At 41.7% G+C, this 19,557-nt stretch overlaps 1 long non-coding RNA gene across 1 annotated transcript; it reads right to left on the bottom strand.

Annotated features, from left to right (window-relative positions):
- Positions 1–94: 94 nt before the first annotated feature.
- Positions 95–9,503, bottom strand: LOC122432498. The gene is made up of 3 exons (XR_006266846.1): positions 9,333–9,503; positions 8,788–8,875; positions 95–120 (listed from the first exon to the last, which is right to left on the bottom strand). It is a non-coding gene; the product is annotated as an uncharacterized LOC122432498 (long non-coding RNA).
- Positions 9,504–19,557: the final 10,054 nt, after the last annotated feature.

The following is a 19,557-nucleotide window of genomic DNA, read 5'->3' as shown; positions in this document are numbered from 1 at the left end:
AAAGCTGAAGAATCAGAGTTTCTTTTTTGGAAAATGAAATAACTACCTTCCCCTTGAAAGACCTCCACATTCTGGCTTTTGATGGACTCCTATGGTAACGGCTGCCTTACTGCCTGAGACCTAAAAAAACAAAACAACAACAACAACAAAACCAGAACCTTATTCCAATACATAATGTTCTCAACCTTCTTTTCGACTCTTAACTCTTAAATATGAATGGATAACTTGAGATCAATATAAAGTATAAAAAAGAGACTTCATGATAAACAGATTGAAAGTGTGATCCCAGAAGGAAGGAATGATGTGGAAAATAGGGAAAGAACTAAATGAACACACAATTTTGGCATTCCCCCGAAGATTGAAGAATTATATTTAATCTATAAAATTAAAGCAGTATGTTTTGATAAAGGAATGGGTATGAAACAAGTTGAAAATTCTTACAAATTAAAAATATGAGAAGGACTTCCTTGGTGGTCCAGCAGTTAAGACTTCGCTTTCCAATGCAGGGGTGCAGGTTTCATTCCTGGCCAGGGAACCCACATGCCTCATGGCCAAAACCCCCAAACATTACAGAAGCAATATTGTAACAAATTCAAGAAAGACTTTAAAAATGGCCCATATAAAAAATATTTTTTAAAAAATGAGAGAGATGAAATAAATCAATAGGGTAATTGGAGGAAGGAGTCAAGGAAATCTCTTTAAAAAAAAAAAAAACTGGGAGACACATGCCTAAAAGAAACTATTAAAAAACTAAGAGAACTATATATGACGTCTTCCATCTTTTAGAAATACATATGATGTCCTTCCAAATAAGGGTTGGGGAAGTGAGACTGGAGAAAATAGAGGAGTGAAAATTAGTGAAGATATAACACAGAAAAATTTCTGAATTGAAAAATAAAAGTCTTTACATTTTAAGAGACCACTTGAATATGTGAACAAATGAATGCATGAAAAAAGGCTTCTATCCAAGCATATCATAATGAAATTTCATAATACTATAGATAATAAGAAGAATCTCATACCGTCTTGGGAGAGAAAACAAGTAACATACAAAATATGAGAAAACAGAAACAACACTAAAGCCTAGAAAAAAGCAGAGGGCAAAGTATATTTAACCATGACGATTAACCAATCAGTTTTAAGGGTGGATTATAGACATTTCCAGATGAGACAATCTGCAATTACTTGAAGATATGCTTAAATTAAGCAAAGAACAGAAACATAAAAGGTGAGGGGAAACAGGGGTACAGGAAAAGTACAGGTAAGTCAAGGGAATTTCCATGGAGCAAATCTGCAGAGAAATTAACCAAGCTGTTAAAGAATCCACCTGCAATGAAGGAGACCTGGGTTCAATCCCTGGGCTGGGAAGATCCCCTAGAGAAGAGAACTGCTACCTCCAGTATTCTGGCCTGGAGAATTCCATAGACTGTATAGTCTATGGGGTCACAGAGAGTCGGACACGACTGAGCAACTTTCATTTTTAGATGAGGAGAATCAGGGCTGTGAGTGATGGGTTTCCTGGAAAACATTGGGCACAAGAGAAATACCTACTGTTACAGACCATTTGAAAAGTCTGAGGACATAATAAAGAAAAGCCATGCAAAAAAAGTAGTAACAACTTAAAACTCCCAGATAGACAAAAGCTGCTACTGCTTCTGCTTAAGTTGCATCAGTTGTGTCCGACTCTGTGCGACCCCATAGACGGCAACCTACCAGGCTCCTCCGTCCATGGGATTTTCCAGGCAAGAATACTGGGGTGGGGTGCCATCGCCTTCTCCGATAGACAAAAGGGTGTTTACAAAAAGAAATCTCATGTAATTCTGTGACTTTTTAAAAATTGTGGTAAAATGCACATAATTCACCTTTTTAACCATTACACAGTGGTGTTTGGTACATTGACAGTGTTTTGCAACCATCACGTCTATCTAGTTCTAGGACTTTGATATCACTCTAGAAGGAAACTCCATGCCCACTAACTAAGCAGTCATGCCCCCATCCACCTCATTCCCACCTTCTCCCAGCTGCAGTAACTGCTTTTCTGCTTTCTGTCTCTATGGCCTTGCCTATTCTGGATATTTCACATAAACGGAATCATATAATATGTGGGTTTTTGCGTCTGGCTTCTTTCACTTGGCATAATGCTTTCAAGATCCATCCAGTTTGCAGCATATATTGGTATTTCATTCTTTTTGTGGCTGAATAACTTTCCTTGTTTGAACACATCGTATCCACTCACCAGTTGATGGACAGGACACATTTGGAGCCTATCTCAAGCTTCAGTGGGGCATCAGAAATGCAGGACCTTAAGATTTATAATTTAAGCTAGTTTCCAACAAATACCTCTTCTCCTTCTGGGGGTAATAGCTCCCAGCTTGCCATTAGACCCTGGGTGGGGGGGTGGGGCAGAGGGGCAGATTGGCAAATCACCACAGTCCACCAAGTGACCAGACACTTCATACTTTCCATTCATGAACTGGTGCTATCTGGTCCGCTTGACCATAAAATTGGACATTTCAAGAAGTGCTCAACCATCGCAGAAAGATGATATACACAGGTTGATGCCTAACTGTTCCTGAAGGCACAGATTAAGCCCAGGAGCTAGTCAGTTGTACCCCAGCACGCTGGGACCGGCCACACTGGTGACCTCAGCCAATGCTCGTCGTGGCCTTGTGGCGAATTCCCAATGACCAACTGGTGATAAGAGATGGCAAGTCAAGCCAAATTTAGATGGCCTTCTACCAGATGCTTGCACGAGCCCGAAGTGGGCTGACAGTCATTGTAGCCCCATTGCCCCCCACTGGGGGCAGCCAACGACAGGAAATCCTCCCAGAGCAGCACTGTGGCTGTAAGATGAGATGGCCTGCAGGAAGACCCTGGATCGATCCACGGCGTGGCTAACGGCTGGCCATATGGTGACAGAAAGCGTCATGCTTAAAAGAAACCCCAGCCATATAGACATATAGCTAGCATCATATGAATATTATACATATAATTATATAAAATTAGATTAATGCTATATAGCATTAACTTTATTAAAAGATTTTATATAGACAATATATACTTTTATAAATATATTAAATATGCAAGCCATATTAATATATTATACATTTATTAAAAGATGTATACATATACGCACGTGCGTGGGTGCTCAGCCACTTCAGTCATGTCCAACTCTTTGCGACCTCATGGATTCTGTAGCCTCCCAGACTCCTCTGTCCATGGGATTCTCCAGGCCAGAACACTGGAGTGGGTTGTCATGCCCTCCTCCAGGGGATCTTCCCAACCCAGGGATCAAACCCTTGTCTTATATGTCTCCTGCATTGGCAGGCAGAATCTTTTACCACTAGCAGCAGCTGGGAAGTCCTGTATATGCATGTATCCATATATACGTACAAATAGTAATATTAAAACTGTGTATACCATAATGTTAACATTATAGGTGGCTTTTATTTTTTCCATTTATTTGCTTAGACTTTTTTTTTCTTTTTTTACTGATTATGTATTATTTTTATAAACAGAAAAAAAGTTAAATACTATTTTAAAAAGAAACTTCCTGATGGCTTGGCTTCATAGAAACACCACGCTCTGCGGAATTTCTCTTGCTCTGAAGTATGTCTTCTGTAAACAGCACAGTGGTTAGACTGTGGACACATTCTGCTGTGACCCTTTGCGAGCCTGGTTTGGCATGCTACACTCCAAAAACACTGGAATCACCAATTGTATAAGTAACTCGGTCTTATAAATAGAAGGCAAAATGATACTTTCCGTTGATCTAAAAGTACAGAAGGCAGCTTGACATCCCTGAGATGAAGCTTTGTGGTGAGGCTGGCTGGGGTTTGAGTTCTGACTCTGCTGTTTGTCACTGTGGACAACAGACTGGACCTCTGAGTCCAAACCTCCCCTTCTTGAAAAGGAGAGGATGCCAGCTACTTAAGCTACCCTGGTAGTGTGATCAAAATAATTGACAGCGGGGAGTTACGTAAGCCATCTAACTTCCAGGGCTAAGCTCTGCATACATCTGATGCAGGCATAGGAGGTAAGGGAGAGTGGATGATGGGTGTGGATGGCTGAACATTTCCAAGCTCTTAAATGCTGCCTGCTTTCATCAGCAAGAAAGGGAGTCAACGTCTCAGTTTCCCTCCTGCCCAACAGACTCTTCCCTGGTGGTTCAGATGGTAAACAATCTGCCTCCAATGCAGGAGACCTGGGTTCAGTTCCTGGATCAGGAAGATCCCCTGGAGAAAGGAATGGCTACCTAATCCAGCATTCTTGCCTGGAGAATCCAGGGACAGAGGAGCCTGGTGGGCTACAGTCCATGGGGTCACAAAAAGTTGGACAGGACTGAGTGACTAACACCTTTAACAGACTCTGATGGACTAAATCATAGAGCACAGAGTGGAAAGCTGAAGAAGGCTTCTCACTTCTCCCTCGGAGACCAATTCCCTGGGAGGTCACATCCAAACACAGGAGCACATGAGTCTCCATGAACCCTTCTCAGTTAGATGGGAAACCATTGGCTAAGAAAACAGTGTTTACAGATTTTTAAGCTTATGAAGCAAGTCTGCTCTGGTGAAAGCATCACAGGGCACTGTATGTTCTCTAGTTTGGGAAACTCCTTAATATGAGAAAGATAAACTCCTTTCATCCCAGGTGGATGAAGCTTGAGAGCAATAAAAGAGACAGCGCTGCAGTTAGAAAAGCTTTTGATCAACTTCCATGGCCACAAGAGGGCTTCTCTGGTAGCTCAGCTGGTAAAGAATCTGACTGCAATGTAGGAGACCCTGGTTCAATTCCTGGGTTGGGAAGATCCCCTGGAGAAGGGAATGGCTACCCACTCCAGTGTTCTGGCCTGGAGAATCCCAAGGACAGAGGAGAATGGTGGGCTACAATTCATGGGGTCACAAAGAATGAGACATGGCTGAGAGACTAAGCACCACGCAGCACATGGCCACAGCAAAGCCCTAGGGTTTGTCTCTGTTCTGTTCAGGATCTTCCCCATGTCAGGAGGAGGAATCCGGAGCTGCAGGGGCACCGGCAGTGAGCGCTGAGCCCCGACTGTGGGCCCCCTAAAGGCAGAAAGAGCGCTTCTGCCAAGTCTGCGGGTTCAGTGGCGTCATGCCGTCGTGCTGAGAGCCTGCAATCAGCGGAGCTGGAAGCACTGAGCGCCCGCGGGCCCCTGCACACGTGCTTTAGAGTCACACGGGTCTGGGTGTGCGGGCTGGGTTCTTCCCTCGGGCCCCTGCACACGTGCTTTAGAGTCACACGGCTCTGGGTGTGCAGGCTGGGTTCTTCCCTCGGGCCCCTGCACACGTCCTGCACACATGCCTTAGAGTCACACGGGTCTGGATGTGCAGGCTGGGTTCACGTGTTTGGACCATGGGTCGGGACCACGTGCTCCCCTGAATCCTAGACCCCTCATCTATGAAATTAGAGTGCTGAATGCATTCTTGAAAGTCATCGTCTCTAATCTAACAGAAGGGCCGGCATGATACTAGAGAAATGGGGGAGGTTCAATTATTACCAAGTTCACTTTCCTTAAGGCAGCTGGAGACTTCCTGGAATTTCCTAGGGAGCTGACAGTTCTCCCTATAATTCTAAGGCAACAAGGGAGAAAGCAAAGAGGATGGACTCAGCCGCAGCTCTGAGCAAGGAGAACTGCAGGAGGGACAACCCAGTGACCCACTGTCCTGCGATGCTGTTCACAGCCCTCTATATCGCCATGTCCAAGTCCCATGGCTGAGGCTGCCACCTCTGAGGTATCTCCCGACAATCCCAAGTCCTTTTGCCCTCAGCGCCAGCTGTGGTTACTGAAGTGTGGGGCAAGTTATTCTATCAAATGAAGCTGCTGCTGGTGGTTTGGTTGCTAAATCATGTCCGACTCTTGTGACCCCATGGACTGCAGCCCACCAGACTCCTCTGTCCATGGGATTTCCAAGGCAAGAACAGTAGAGTGGGTTGCCATTTCCTCCTCCAGGGGATCTTCCCAACACAAGGATCGATCCTGTGTCTCCTGCACGCAGGTGGATTCTTTACTGACTGGGCCATTACGTGAGGTTACTTAGTCAACTTTCAAACCCTCTGAAACCTTTAGAAAAGAAAGAAAAAGATGTGTGTGTTTGTGTACATGCGTGTGTGTGTGCATGTGTGTGTGTAAGCAGGGGTGAGGGGGAGGGAAGAAGTAGGGGGAGGAGGAGGTGAAGGAGGGGAAAAAAGATGAAGAAAGAAAAAGAGAAGGCACAGTTCTTTCCCTGATGTCATCTATTATGTCTGGGAATGACGGTCGTGCAGAAACATCTGGGACTCATCACCTGCCTTCTGCTCCACTAGAGAAGAGATGATTTCTGGATATTAATCTAACATGGGGGCACTCCATAAGCCTACCAAAGGGAACAGCAGGCTTTTCTAATTTATTGTGCCAGATGAGAGAATTTAGAGATTTGAGGGAAAGTTTTCATTGCAATGTCAAGGTGGGAGTCCTCAGGACTCCCCCCACCCCCCACAACCATCCAGATAAGTACAAGCCCCATCTGTTCCATGGAAGACTCAGACTGAGGAAAACCAGCTCACATTCTTGGTTTAGTGCACATACTTGAAAGAAAAAAATAAAAAGTTCAAGGACTTTGAGATGTTAGTCCTCTAGGGTAAGAACAGAGTTGCACTTTAGACACAGTCAAGCTGTTTACAACTGCAGTTCTCTTCAGTAGATACTCATGATTACTGTACTAAATAGCTCGAAAAAAGAGTTACCTATAGGCAAGACTGACATTCAATTCACCCCTGGCAGAATCAAGTTGGTCAAGTAGGAAAATCACAGTCCAGAACTGACAGTGAATTTGTTATCACAGCTGACCATTTAGATCTCACTTCAGTAGATCTCGGGACGATTCTGAAATGATTTCCGGGTTGCCCAAATTCCTTTTATGAGGAAGGAAGCTCCAAGTTAAGAGTGTGTGTAGGAGTGTGGTCCCTACAACGTATAAACAGATGACTAATAACCAGGAAAGAAAGCAGCATACTTTCCAGAAACAATAGTATTTGTTCCTTAGATAAATGGAAAAGATGGTTTTAAGTCAAAAGACAGCTGAAAGAAGTGGTCTTTTATTTTTGATGGCTTTAAAAAAATGAAATATTTATAGAATTTTTAAAAAGTGATCATTTGCTTATTGTTAATTGGACTGTTATTTTAAATTAGGGGGGAAAAGGTCTCCAGCTTTTACATGTTAAAAATTGCAATTGTTTATTAGGGGCTCAGGACCAAAACCTCTCATTTTATTGATGCTGATGACATATACTCGGCTATTAACCTCTGTCAGTGAAAGCAGAGCATGTCTTCTAAGTTCTAGCATTCAATGAGAATCTAAACATTTCCCCCTCAATATTCTTTTATTACAGACAATTTCTGGTTCAGTGAAAGTGCAGTGCATTATAAGACAACATTCGAAACACTAGGGAGACATATTTTTTCAACTATTTATCACCCTACAGGGTTTTCATTTTCTGCTGACTGTTCTAACTGGAGAATAGAGGGCCTCATTCAGGGTGGGGGTGGGAAGCTATTTATGAATAGTTTGTGATTTGGAGCAGCTGCTCTTCACTATATATCATCCTTTTTTGATAAGCATGTTTTCACCAAAAGCTACCACTAATAAGCGGGTGCATACGAAAAAAAATCGCTGCAGAGCTGTTACCTTGAAAGAAAGATGTCAGATAAAAAGCTCCTCCAGGTTGAAGTATCCTTGAGTTTCTTCATTATAGGAGAATAATAAATCTGAAAACAAGTTGCATCTTGGGAATCTAATGTTCCCGATAGAGAAGAATACTGTCAAGGAGTTTCCATGCAGCTTTCACTCTGGACTCAAATGAAAAACATAAGAGGTTGCATCCTCAAGGGAATTAGAGATGCTTTCACTCAACCTGTACACACAGGGTGAGCCTATCTGGGTTACACTGTAAATGTTTTGCTGCCAAGCTGGAGACTTAATCATACTTATACTGTGCTTCCAACTTGAGACAACAAAGTGGGGAACAACTCTGAACTGGAATACCGTTGCTGGCCATCCACGTGAAAAAGATACATAAGCAAAAAAGTTCCTTTCTCTCAACATATTTATGACAAGACATGACTGATTCATTTTCCCACGGTGTACTTCTAAAGGTGAAAAAGTCAAAAAAATCTGTTATCCTAATACTATTTTGTTGAAGCTTCATTAGGAGATGTGTGATATTAATATCTTTCCTGCTAAAGGTTCAATCAACAGACTGAATAATTCTGCAGATTAGACACCATAATCTAACCCTTGAATACAACTGACAAAGGAATGGATACAGTTATAAACATACCAAAGTAAAACTGACCTTTAAATACTTTAAAAAATAAATCTTATCATAACTTCTGGCAGGAGGATAAATGGACACAACAAATTGGGAAAGGTAATGGGACAATATATTTTAAAAGTCTTAAACATGCATGCAGATTTTGACCCAGGAATTCTAATTTCAGAAAACATTCAGATTTCTTTAAGGATGTTCGCCGCAGCCTAAAAATTCCAGCGTCAGGAAAACGTTTAAAGAAAAGTTCAACAATGAGAAACAGAAGGAAAATGATTCAAGGAAAGACCTGTTGTGCAACCATTGAGAGGAACATGGCAGAAGAATATTTAAGAATGCTTAAAGTCATGAGAAATGTTCATGAAAACTATGGGGGAAAAGCAGTTTGCAAAATAGTTTGGACTAGGTGGCCCCAATTTTGTTTTAAAATATGTAAGAACGTTAACAAGAAATACATACCGTATAATACTTGTGATCATCTTGGGAGATATGACAATGTATAATTCTTGTTTGCTTCTTTTCTGCTTTCTTGTAATTTTCAGATTTCCTGTAACAAACATATATTTGTTTTTAACAAACGAAAAAATTAATATCAGTGAGGCATAACACATAGACCAGACATTCTCAATGTTTGGTCCCCACCTATGAATGGCTTTCCCAGTCCTCACACTACTTGTGTGATACTGCCCTGCTATTGTTTGCATGCGTGAATACATATGTGTGTGTTGGAATCTCTCCAGCCACATGCAGTGCAGTGGTCACGTGGTACAAGGGTTCAGGAGGGATTCATATTGTAAGCCTAATTCTAATTTTACTCAAGTTGTTGTTCAACCACATAAATATGTGCTATCTCAAATATATTGCAAGTATCGGTTTCTGTTTTAAAAGTTCCTGATAATCATGCCTCGCTAGGCACGTTGATAAGAATGCCACCCCCCGCCCCTGCATAGATATCAGAATCAGAGCCACATGGTTTTTCTTAGAGGCTTCTTGGAAGAACGGACCTTTATTTCACAGTCTCTTCATCTAGTTAGCCGCACTTTAAAAGCAGAATGAAATGAGTTCCAGGTGGTTATCATGGATCTGAGTCTCTGTCGCAGGTCATCTTACGCTCGGTGCCCACATTCCGTCGGCCTCTCTCCCGCATGCCTTCCTTGGTTCGCACGTGTGTTCATTCATTCCTTCATAAACATCGAGGTCTGTGTCTGCACAGGAAAAACATCGATGCCTTAAGGCACAGCCCTTCCCCTCCAGAAGTTCCTTACAGACTGACGGGACAGAAAGACACATAAATAGACTCTCGTGAGTTGAAGTGGAAGGTTGTGCCCCCTAGGATCCTCCTCTTGTAGGTTCTTTTATAACATGAACCCCTTTGGAGAAGAGAACTTTTCTAGATAGCTGTTGGCTTTCCTCCTGTATCTGAGAGACAAGGCTGTAGGAAAGAACTGATGAGCAGAGACCAGGATGAGGCCCAAGAGAGATTCACCTGTTCCTCAGGTCCACCCAGGGGCAGCCTTGGGTACGGCGCTGTCTTCTACAGAGCATCCTTAAAGGGTGAATGTGACATTGAACCCAGGAGCAATGGCTCCAGGGGTCTGTGGTGCTTAGAGGATGTGCCAACAGCTGGCACATTATTCACTTCTAGTAGAAACCTTAACATCTCCAGATTGTCTTAAGGATGAGGCTTTCAGTTTAAACAGGATTCTTGTAATGGTAGGAAGGAATGTTTTAAAGGATTTCCTGTCCTTGGAAAGTGTTAGTGGCTGTAAAGAATGTCTCCATAGAATGTGCTTCAGCTTGGCAAGTGACATACCCTCGTGTTTGGCTTTTTAGAACTATGTTGGATTCTGTTTTGCTTAAACATTCATTTGTATTATTTTGTGGTTATGAACAGGGAGCGGGAACGGCAGAGGGCAGATTGAGGGTAAGGGAGTGACAGATCCAGACTCCTCTATGAAGATAGATAGGCAACAAGGATATATCGTGCAGGACGGGGAACTATAGCCATTATCGGCTAATAACCTACGATGGAGTATAATCTGCAAAACTGTGTGCTGTGTCTGTGTGTGCTCAGTTATGTCCGACTCTGTGCGTCCCCATGGACTGTAGCCCGCCAGGCTCCTCTGTTCACGGGATTCTCCAGGCAAGAGTTATTGGAGTGGGTTGCCATTTCCTACTCCAGGGGATCTTCCCGACTCAGGGATTGAAACTGCATCTCTTGAATCTCCTGCATTGGCAGGCAGATTCTTTACCACTAGTGCCTCCTGGGAAGTCCATTATGTAATACGTATAAACCTTAAACTTACATAGTGCTGTATGTCAATTATAACTCAATGAAACTGGAACAATTTAGACCTCATTTACTTTTCTAGTTTTGCAAAAATCTAGTCTACGCCTACAGGGCCCTGAATTTTTAAACTGCATCTGCTTAATGGACTATCTTTTTGGGGTGATACTTTTTAATGTCTATGATTGAGATATATTTATTAGAAATTATGATAAGAATTGATTAAGTACAACATGAATTGACAAATACTAGATTCCAGATGCGGTAAGAAGTATCTAAAGATCCTTACTTAGATTCTTTAAAAAAAAATCATTCTCTTTTTTCATATTTATTTTTTTGGCCAAGCCACATAGCATGTGGGATCTTAGTTCCCTGACCAGGGATTGAAACCACGCCCCCTGCATCAGAAGCTTGGAGTGTTGACCACTGGACTGACTGACAGGGAAGTCCTCTCAACTGGATTCTGAGGGCAAACAAGTTAGCTGTGATAAATCATTTGGGAAGAATGTTCAATTACTAAAGTAACGACTAAGGAAAATGAATCAAGCACCAGCTTATCCGGGCTCTGAATGATTCATTGTCCCCCTGACGTGATGGCTTTTACTCTGCCCCTAAAAGAAGAGTAAACCTTACCTTTAATCCTGTTTTTTTTCCCCCTCTTAATCCTACCTCATCCGAGGAAATTCTGGATTGCCTTTTATTGAGACCAGGAGACTGTTTATGCTCTGGAAAGCAGGAAATACATAGATCTGCAACTTGAAAAATTAAGAAGGTTTCTTATACTCAGGAGAAATCTCCAAGGTCCAGGGTGTAGTCCCCATCAGAAGTGAAGTGGCCAGAAAGTGCTGTGAGGAAAGGAAGGACTTGGCTGCCCAGGGAGGATTAAAACACAAGATGCACCTCACTCACAATTTATCACCCTTCTTTGGCTTATTGTATTCTTAAATGTTTTATATTTTCATACACAGTATTCTGACTTTAAAATAATATGTGCTTACTGTAGAAAAATTGGAATAGGTGAAAAACTAAAATTAAGATGTGGATTTCATAGAGGCATGACTGTTAAGAAGAGTGGAATTAGAAGACTATTTGAGTTACCTAAAACATCACCCAGAGGGAACTAGACTGTGTCATTATTGCCTCATCCTGACCTGAAACCACACCCCAGGGGAGGAACCGCATCACCATTTCTGAACCCTGGGGCCACAGAGGATAACGCTGTTCCAGCTTACCTACTGAATAGGCCAACTGCCAACACCACAGCTGATCTAGAGCTTGAAGGGACGGGATCTGGTATACAGTCAACCCAGAGCAAAGTTTAAAACTTTTTTTTTTAAGCTAATTTGAGTATTTGGGAGTAATAGCAAGGAATTTTGCTACTACCTGGTTAAGCTTTTAAAATAGTCACTGCTGCAAAATGAGTAGTCACAGCTGGGGACAACGTCATAGGCAGATGTGACAACAATGATCAAGAAGCAAAAATCAAGGACTTGTTTTAAAAGTGTGACATGGGGGAGGGGAGAGGGATGAGCATATTAAAAGTGAGTTTTCATCAAAATCTCACAGATGTTAAAAAAAAAAAAGAGGTTGGAGGTTGGGAAAAGAAATGACAAGAAATAGAAAAACATGTGGTTAAGATAGACCAAAAAAAAAAAAAAAACCCCTGAAATCGAGAAAGTAAACTTTTCATTACACTTTTATGGAACACTTGCCTAAATAGTCAGCTGTCTTTACATTTAAGATACGGTTAAAAAGAAACATACTGTGTCCATGGTCATCAACACCCCCCCACTTTGGGGAGACCCTCTCCACACCCACAGTCTCTTACCCCCCCCCAACAAAAGGACTCCCCATATTCAGTGGGTGAGGTCTGTTCCTGTCACATGTTAGACAGCGGCTCATTCAGTGGCTCCTGAGTAACAGCCCAGGAGTGAAGGATGGGGATGACCTTGCAAGAAGGGACTAAAGCCTCCCATTCTGCCTTTAATAAGCCCCTAAGGTTGTTGAAATCCTGCTAGAAGCCATCTCACTGAGCCCATTTCTTGTACAGCCCAGCCCACCTGAACTTTCCAAGCTCATAAGGACCACTAAGAAACCGTCACAAGGGGAGATTCGCCCCACCCTAGGAAATCCAGTACAGTATAAAAGTGGAATACGTTGTTTGGACAATGTCGTGGTTTCAGGTGGGAGTCCGAAGTCCTGGCTTTAAAACGAAAATCGGGAACACAGAGTTGGAAACAGCACATTTATTGCAGGAGTGGGCAAGAGGCCATTCTCTTGTCAGGACACAGAAGTGGGAAGGGATATTCAGGGAGGCCTTGTGATGGGGAAGGCATTTGATCTGGACCTTGAAATATGGTTACAATTCAGATTTGCAGAAACTGGAGTGGGGAGAGAAAAGTAAGGTCTTATCAAACATATGGATATTGCTCTTAAGTCAACATACCACTTTCTTTCCAAGTACTAACAGTGTAACATAAGGGAAGGAGCACATTAAATAATATTAAATCGTGTCCTTTTACCCTTTGAACCTTAAAATTCTTTAGAGCAATCCCATTAGGAACTAACAAGCCCAAGGTTTACGATCTTCACAGTACTTCCATATTAAGGAAGAATAAGTTGAAGATGTTCCATTTTTTCACTTCCATGTTTATCCATATTTATCTAATCAGTTTTATAAAATGCATAGGATGAGCTACTACACGTGTACCCTGTAATTGATTAAGTAAATGGATGATGGATGGCGGATGGTGGGAGCTGGGATTCTTCTCACGGCTAGGGTGGGAAGTTACAGATAAGCAGAGGGAGGAGGCAGAAGGATCTGTATAGCAATGGATCAGAGTTGGATACATCAGTATGAATTCACATTTAGCTTATGAGAGATACCGATGTTCCACACAGAGATATTTATTGACATGTATGTACACAGGTTATTACACACACAGGTATATCCTTGCTCTATCAGCTGAAGAAACTTAAGAATTATGGCTCTCCAATACTGGTGAGTGGGCATGGCTGTCTCCTAGATCTTGGTTTCTACTGTCATCTTTCAAGATAAGAAACTAGGTGCTCTGTAGAGAAGTGACCGATTCAGAGATTGGAGTGGGATATACAAAATGAGCCTAGAGCCTCCTATAATGCCAGGAAATTAGGACATGCTCACAAAGAAACGAACAAATCACCATGATGACGGGGGTAGGTCAAAGGGATATGGGAGCCCACCAGAGGAGCAAACAAGAGCAGAAGCTGGAAAAACTGAGGCATAACACATAAAGTAGTAAAGGACTACAACCCAACACATAAAACAAGTGCGTATACACTGTGAGCAGATACTGATGTGACTCAGTTATATAAAAATAAATGGGGAGGAAGAGAGAAATCTCCCTTGCAGAATTTCAAATAATCTATTTAAATTCTCCACCCTTCAAGAGATGGAGGGTAAATCCTGACTCCAGTGTGAGCTGAGTTTAGTGACTTTCTTCCAAAAAGGACAGCTGGAACTGAGGAAAAAAGCGTAACTTGGCAGTGAAGAGACCTCACGTTATCTTTAAGCCAGGCGATTGAGGTTTCCATCAACAGTGATGAGTCATATTGTTCATATGCATTCTTGATGCCAATGATACTTGACCTCTGTGACCCCCTCATAACCTATACGCCCAGCCTAATTTTCAGAAAAGCATGAAACACCCAGATTGAGGACTATTATACAAAATTCCTGAGCAGTACTCCTCAAAACCACCAAGTCATCAAAAACAAAGTCTAAGAAACTCAGACCACAGGAGACTAAGGCCACATAATAATGTGGTGTTCCAGACTGCCTCCTGGAACAGAAAAATGACAGCTGAGACAAACTAAGGAAATCTGAATAAAGTATTGCTTTAGTTCATAATGTGTCCATATTGGTTCATTAATTATGACCAATGTACCATACTAAAGCAAGGTGTTAATAATAGGGGAAACTATTCCCACCTATTATGTTAATAATAGGTGATGGGGTGTAGGCATTCTCAGTACAGCAGTCACAGTAATTCTATAATTTTAAAACTGTAGTAAAATGTTTGTCTAAAAATGCAGTGGGGGGACTACCCTGGTGGCCCAGTGGTTAGGACTCCGTGCTTCCCCTGCAGGGGGCACGGGCTCAATCCCGGGTGGAAGAACTAAGATCCCACAAGTCATGCAGAGCAGCCAAAAAAAATCTAAAAATGCAGTGCAAGTGCTTTGTTCTCAATAAGCCATCTACAAAATATTCTGACTGCTGAAATCTTAAGGGCAGTCTCTCAAAGCACTGGTAGTTCTATCAATTGGCTAGAGCAAAGGTCAGCTGTAAAAAATAAGCTCTATTATGCCCATTTGCCTGGCTTCTTATAGGGCCAGATGGAGCCCCTGGTCCATCTCATTGGATCCCTTTTACAGACAGAAAACATGGAAGCAATACAGCTGTGGAAATGGCATCGCCAATTTCCAAGGGTCTCTCCCACTGAGAATCCTGAAACGTTCCCAGCCTGAATGTCGATCTCTTGACAATTGACACAGATGTCCCATAACTGCCATCAAACACATATGAAGGGAAGGAATAGAAAGAACCACCTTTGTCTTTTCCAATCCATTTAAGATTTGCTAGTCTGTCACATGTCCTGTCAACAATGGCAAGCAGCAAGAAGCTGCACCAGTGGGGAGACCCACTGCTACCTTTGCAATCAGATGGGATAGATGGCAACAGGGGAAATCTCATGATTGCGGGAGAAACTCAAGAAAGAGATTTTAAATGCTAGAACCACTGAGCTGTTGTTGACATTGAACGAGGTGCGTTTCAGGGGGATTTTTTCGCTACAATATAGGATACAGTAAGGAACAGCAGATGCTGGCTTGAAGCATGGACACAAGAGGGTTCCAAACCAATTCCCCAAGATAACAAATTTTCAATACATCATTAAAACAGAGACACACTCTTGTTTTGTTGTCATTTACAGACTATTAAAAAATACAGAGATCTTTGGTCTAATGAAATATCTATGTAATCATCTATCTATCATCATCCATCTATATATATGAAAGTTTCTAGTGATTTCTCAGGCCTTTGATAGCTGGTGATAAATTCATATCCCAGTGCTGGAGAACAACAGACTGTCAGTGCAAAGGTGAGTGGAAATGAGATTAAGCAAAGACAGTGGGCTTTGTTTTTTGTTTTTTTTTTTTTTGATAGTGGGCTTTGGATACAAGGAGTGTAAGACTATAAATGTGAAATTTAAAGTGCTAGTAATAAAAAAAAAATAAAGTGCTAGTAATCAATTGTAGTTATATACAAAATAACTATGTATATAACTTATCATGTTATTATTACATATAATACAATAGAAATATATACAATGTATATGTATCTCAATTATATACAAGTATAAAGTAATATACATTATATTAATTTTATTATATTTTATATTGTATTATAATGTCATTAACATAATTCTGTTGTTGTTCAGTCACTACATCGTGTTTGATTCTGTGACCCCATGAACTGCAGCACACTAGGCTTCCCTGTATTATTATTACTAATTAGTGTTATATCCTATTCTGTATTATTATATACTACATTATTACAGATATACACTTGAGATTAGGAAAGAGTCCAAGCATTAATAGACTAGAAAGCGTAACAAAAAAGTTCTTAGTTTTATATAGAGAAAACAGTAATAAAACGAAATAAACCCCATGTTAACAGAAAAGAAAAACGATGCCTGGAACTTCACAGCAAGGAGGAGAAACAAGGGGCCGTGAGGGAAGCTGGCCTGGAGGCACGTGTTGGATGGACTTTGGGGGCTGCCTAAGTAACCCACGGACACCGTCAGCCAGACACGCCCAGGCTGACACGTTCCTTCCGCGTGAGCCACAGACACAAGCCCTAGCTCTGACTCAGGAAGACAATTCCGGTCTTCACTGAACATCAGTCGTTCAGTCTTGCCCTTTGAATTCCAAGCTAACGTCTCCGGTCTTATTTCTCTTTTGACACACTGCATCTCTCTTCCCCCTTTGACCATCATACTTCTAATGCACTGCTTTTGAGAAGATTTACCCCAGACCTCACCCAGGCGATCGTGCAAGCAGGTGACTTGTTTTTTCTTGCAATTCCCGCGCAGTGTGTTACGCTGTGTGAACATTCATCACACACACTTACCCCATGGGTTAGATGACTAGCTATTTGCTTTACAGGAAGAGTCTGGAGCCACGGAGCTCCAAGAGGGGGAATGTCACTAAATCCAGGTATTCCCACAGTAGGGGTAAGGTTTCACAGTTAAATAAATTATGAAAGTCAGGTGAATAACTTCTTTTTATTATTCAGCGGCTCTTGATTTCACAGCTGCAAGAGCGGAGATGACAAATATCGAGGACTCTGGATTTTCCTTATGGAGGGAAAAACACACCACTCTAAACACTTAAAAATAAGTTAAAACCATACCATTTCCTTCCGAAAGAACAGATTTTTATGAACTGCGACCGTTCTCTCAGAGGAGTCAGAATCCTGCCTCCACCTTCTTGGTAAGTCACTACATTTCCTCCTGTGTCCAGTTCACTGGAAGGTTCTGAAAGCAACAAATTACCTTTCCTCCAGCACAGAGGTTTTTGCTCCTAGCATAAAATTCACAATGTACTTCTGGTATTCTTGTTTCCCCTATTACATGCTTGAAAAATGAAGCGTCTGTATAGACAAACTTATACAACTAAAAATAAGGCTTGTCCTTCAAAGGAGTCCCCTTAGGTTTTCCACACTTGCCCAAATGGCTCTGTCATTGTTCAGAACACTTTTGGGAAGTCTGCTTTGGGTATCGCCTTCACAAGAAAATTAGGCTAGACTTTACAGCTCCATATTGTTTTTGACTAATAACGTTGTTTCCCAGCTCCATCATTTGCTTGACAGCAGGTCACTTTTGGTTTGAAAAAAGGAGTTCCGTTCTCCCAGGACAAAGTTTTGTCACCACTGGGGAGAGTCAGAGAAATGGATAATAGATTCTGAAGGCAGTTAAATACGGAGGCATTCGAAACCGGCACAAAAAGGCCTCCCTGGAGTATGTGGATAGCTTCCGAGTGTGTGCTGGATAGGGGAACCACACTCATTCGGGGGTGGAAGCTATGATACAAGTGATAACAAAACAAACTGACCACATTACTTTATAATTTCATTTAGAAAACTTAATTATATGCCTCTGTAAGCCTCACTTGGTTTTAAATTTGAGTAGCTGGCTAAAAATGGGATCTTTTTAAACATTCCTGGAAAAGATGTTGATCAGGAATTTCCATTTTCAGTTGTTTTAATTCAAAAGCTCTAATAACCAAGATTGTGCAATAAAATTTTGTTATGATGTGATATTAATTGAGGAGAGAAATAAAGTGGTCTCACGTAAGGTATTTTTTTCTCAAGTACCAAAAAAAAAAAAAAATCCACTTAGACATATAACCAAATGTTATTTAATATCTTAAAAAGTAACACAATCCAAAATGGATATTTCACACAACACTACATAAACAACATGAACACAATATTACCATATGGAGGGACTTTCAAATATAGACTTACAAAAATCCCTGTGCTTTTTTTTCTTTTAAGTTATTATACTAAGCATGACAAGTAATCATCATTTACAATATGGTACACTGACACGATAAAAACCATGTTACAAATGTGCTGTTATAAATCAGTAACATTAGGGAAGACATTTCATGAACTGTAATTATTTCATATGAAATACTATACAATATAAACAGAACATCCATCTTGGATGACCTTTACAGCAACCAGAGACCAAGTAATTTAAAATTTTTTTTTCAGTGCAAACACATTTTATTCAAGGCAGTCTTGGCTGCAAAATTCCTTTCTAACATACAGTAAATCCCACTTGCACTTCTTAATTCATTTATCCTAATGCAATAGTCACATTCAGTCACTCGGAGAAAGATACCTGCAGAATTGTGATCCCTTTAAACTGAACGTTGAAATTTAATTCTCCTCTAGACAGTTGTATCTATGTCAACTACTCTAAGGACCTTAATTTGTAGCTGTCAATACTTACATGAAGCTGACCCTAGGGCAGCTCTATGCCTAACCCGTCCTTGTACGCGCAGTACCACACACTGCTTTTCCCTTCCGATGTGGAGACCCTGGAGGTGTGTCGGGATCTAAGTGGGGAGGAGGCAGGAAGGGCGGACCGGGAGGAAAGGCAGGTGAGGAGCTGCGTGTGTATACGCCAGGATGGATTCTGTATAACTGCAGAGGATTCGTGCTGGAGACCTCAGATCTCGGGTTTGGTACCTCTTTGGGGAGGCAGGGCGCAAGGGAACAGGCATGTCAAAACCAGGCTCTGGGCAAGGAGGGAGGCAGCTGTATGTGGACCAAACAAGCTTCTAGCCTTACCCTGGCTTCCAGGGTCATGGCCACCTCACCTGGGAAACCATCCCTTTCCTCACTGGCAGGACGTGTGTGTGCGTATGTTCACGTTTGAGGACAGCAAGGAGCAAAGAAAGCCCTGTAACTGGTAATATACAATCATCAGAAGAAGGTTTAGTCCCCCTCGAGCCTTGTAGAATTCTGAACCTTGCAAACCAGCCACTCTAAGTCCTAGAACAACTGTAAAAACACAGTCCAGCGTGAGAGGAGCCATGGCTGGGATGGTGCTGTAAAAGACGCAGAGATGAACTCCATCGGGGAGACGCCAGTGTCTATTTCTAACACCCCAGGAAATAGAGTAATGCGTTTTCTCATAGATCTAATTCATGAAACCTCTCCCGAATAAAAGAAATCTATGGGAAAAGATTGGATGTATCCGGAATACTGTAAAACCTTCTGGGAGAGTTGACAGAGTGATGGCTGATTCCTTTATCTTACTTGGCAAAGATCAGACTGATGATAATCTCTTTCCTGTCCGTATTTTACTAACCCAGAGCAAAGCAATGTC

Source organism: Cervus canadensis, chromosome 31 (genome assembly GCF_019320065.1).
Source record: "Cervus canadensis isolate Bull #8, Minnesota chromosome 31, ASM1932006v1, whole genome shotgun sequence".
NCBI classification, from domain to species: domain Eukaryota; kingdom Metazoa; phylum Chordata; class Mammalia; order Artiodactyla; family Cervidae; genus Cervus; species Cervus canadensis.
Note: the sequence above shows the minus strand (reverse complement) of the source record. Positions and strands in the feature narration are given on the sequence as shown.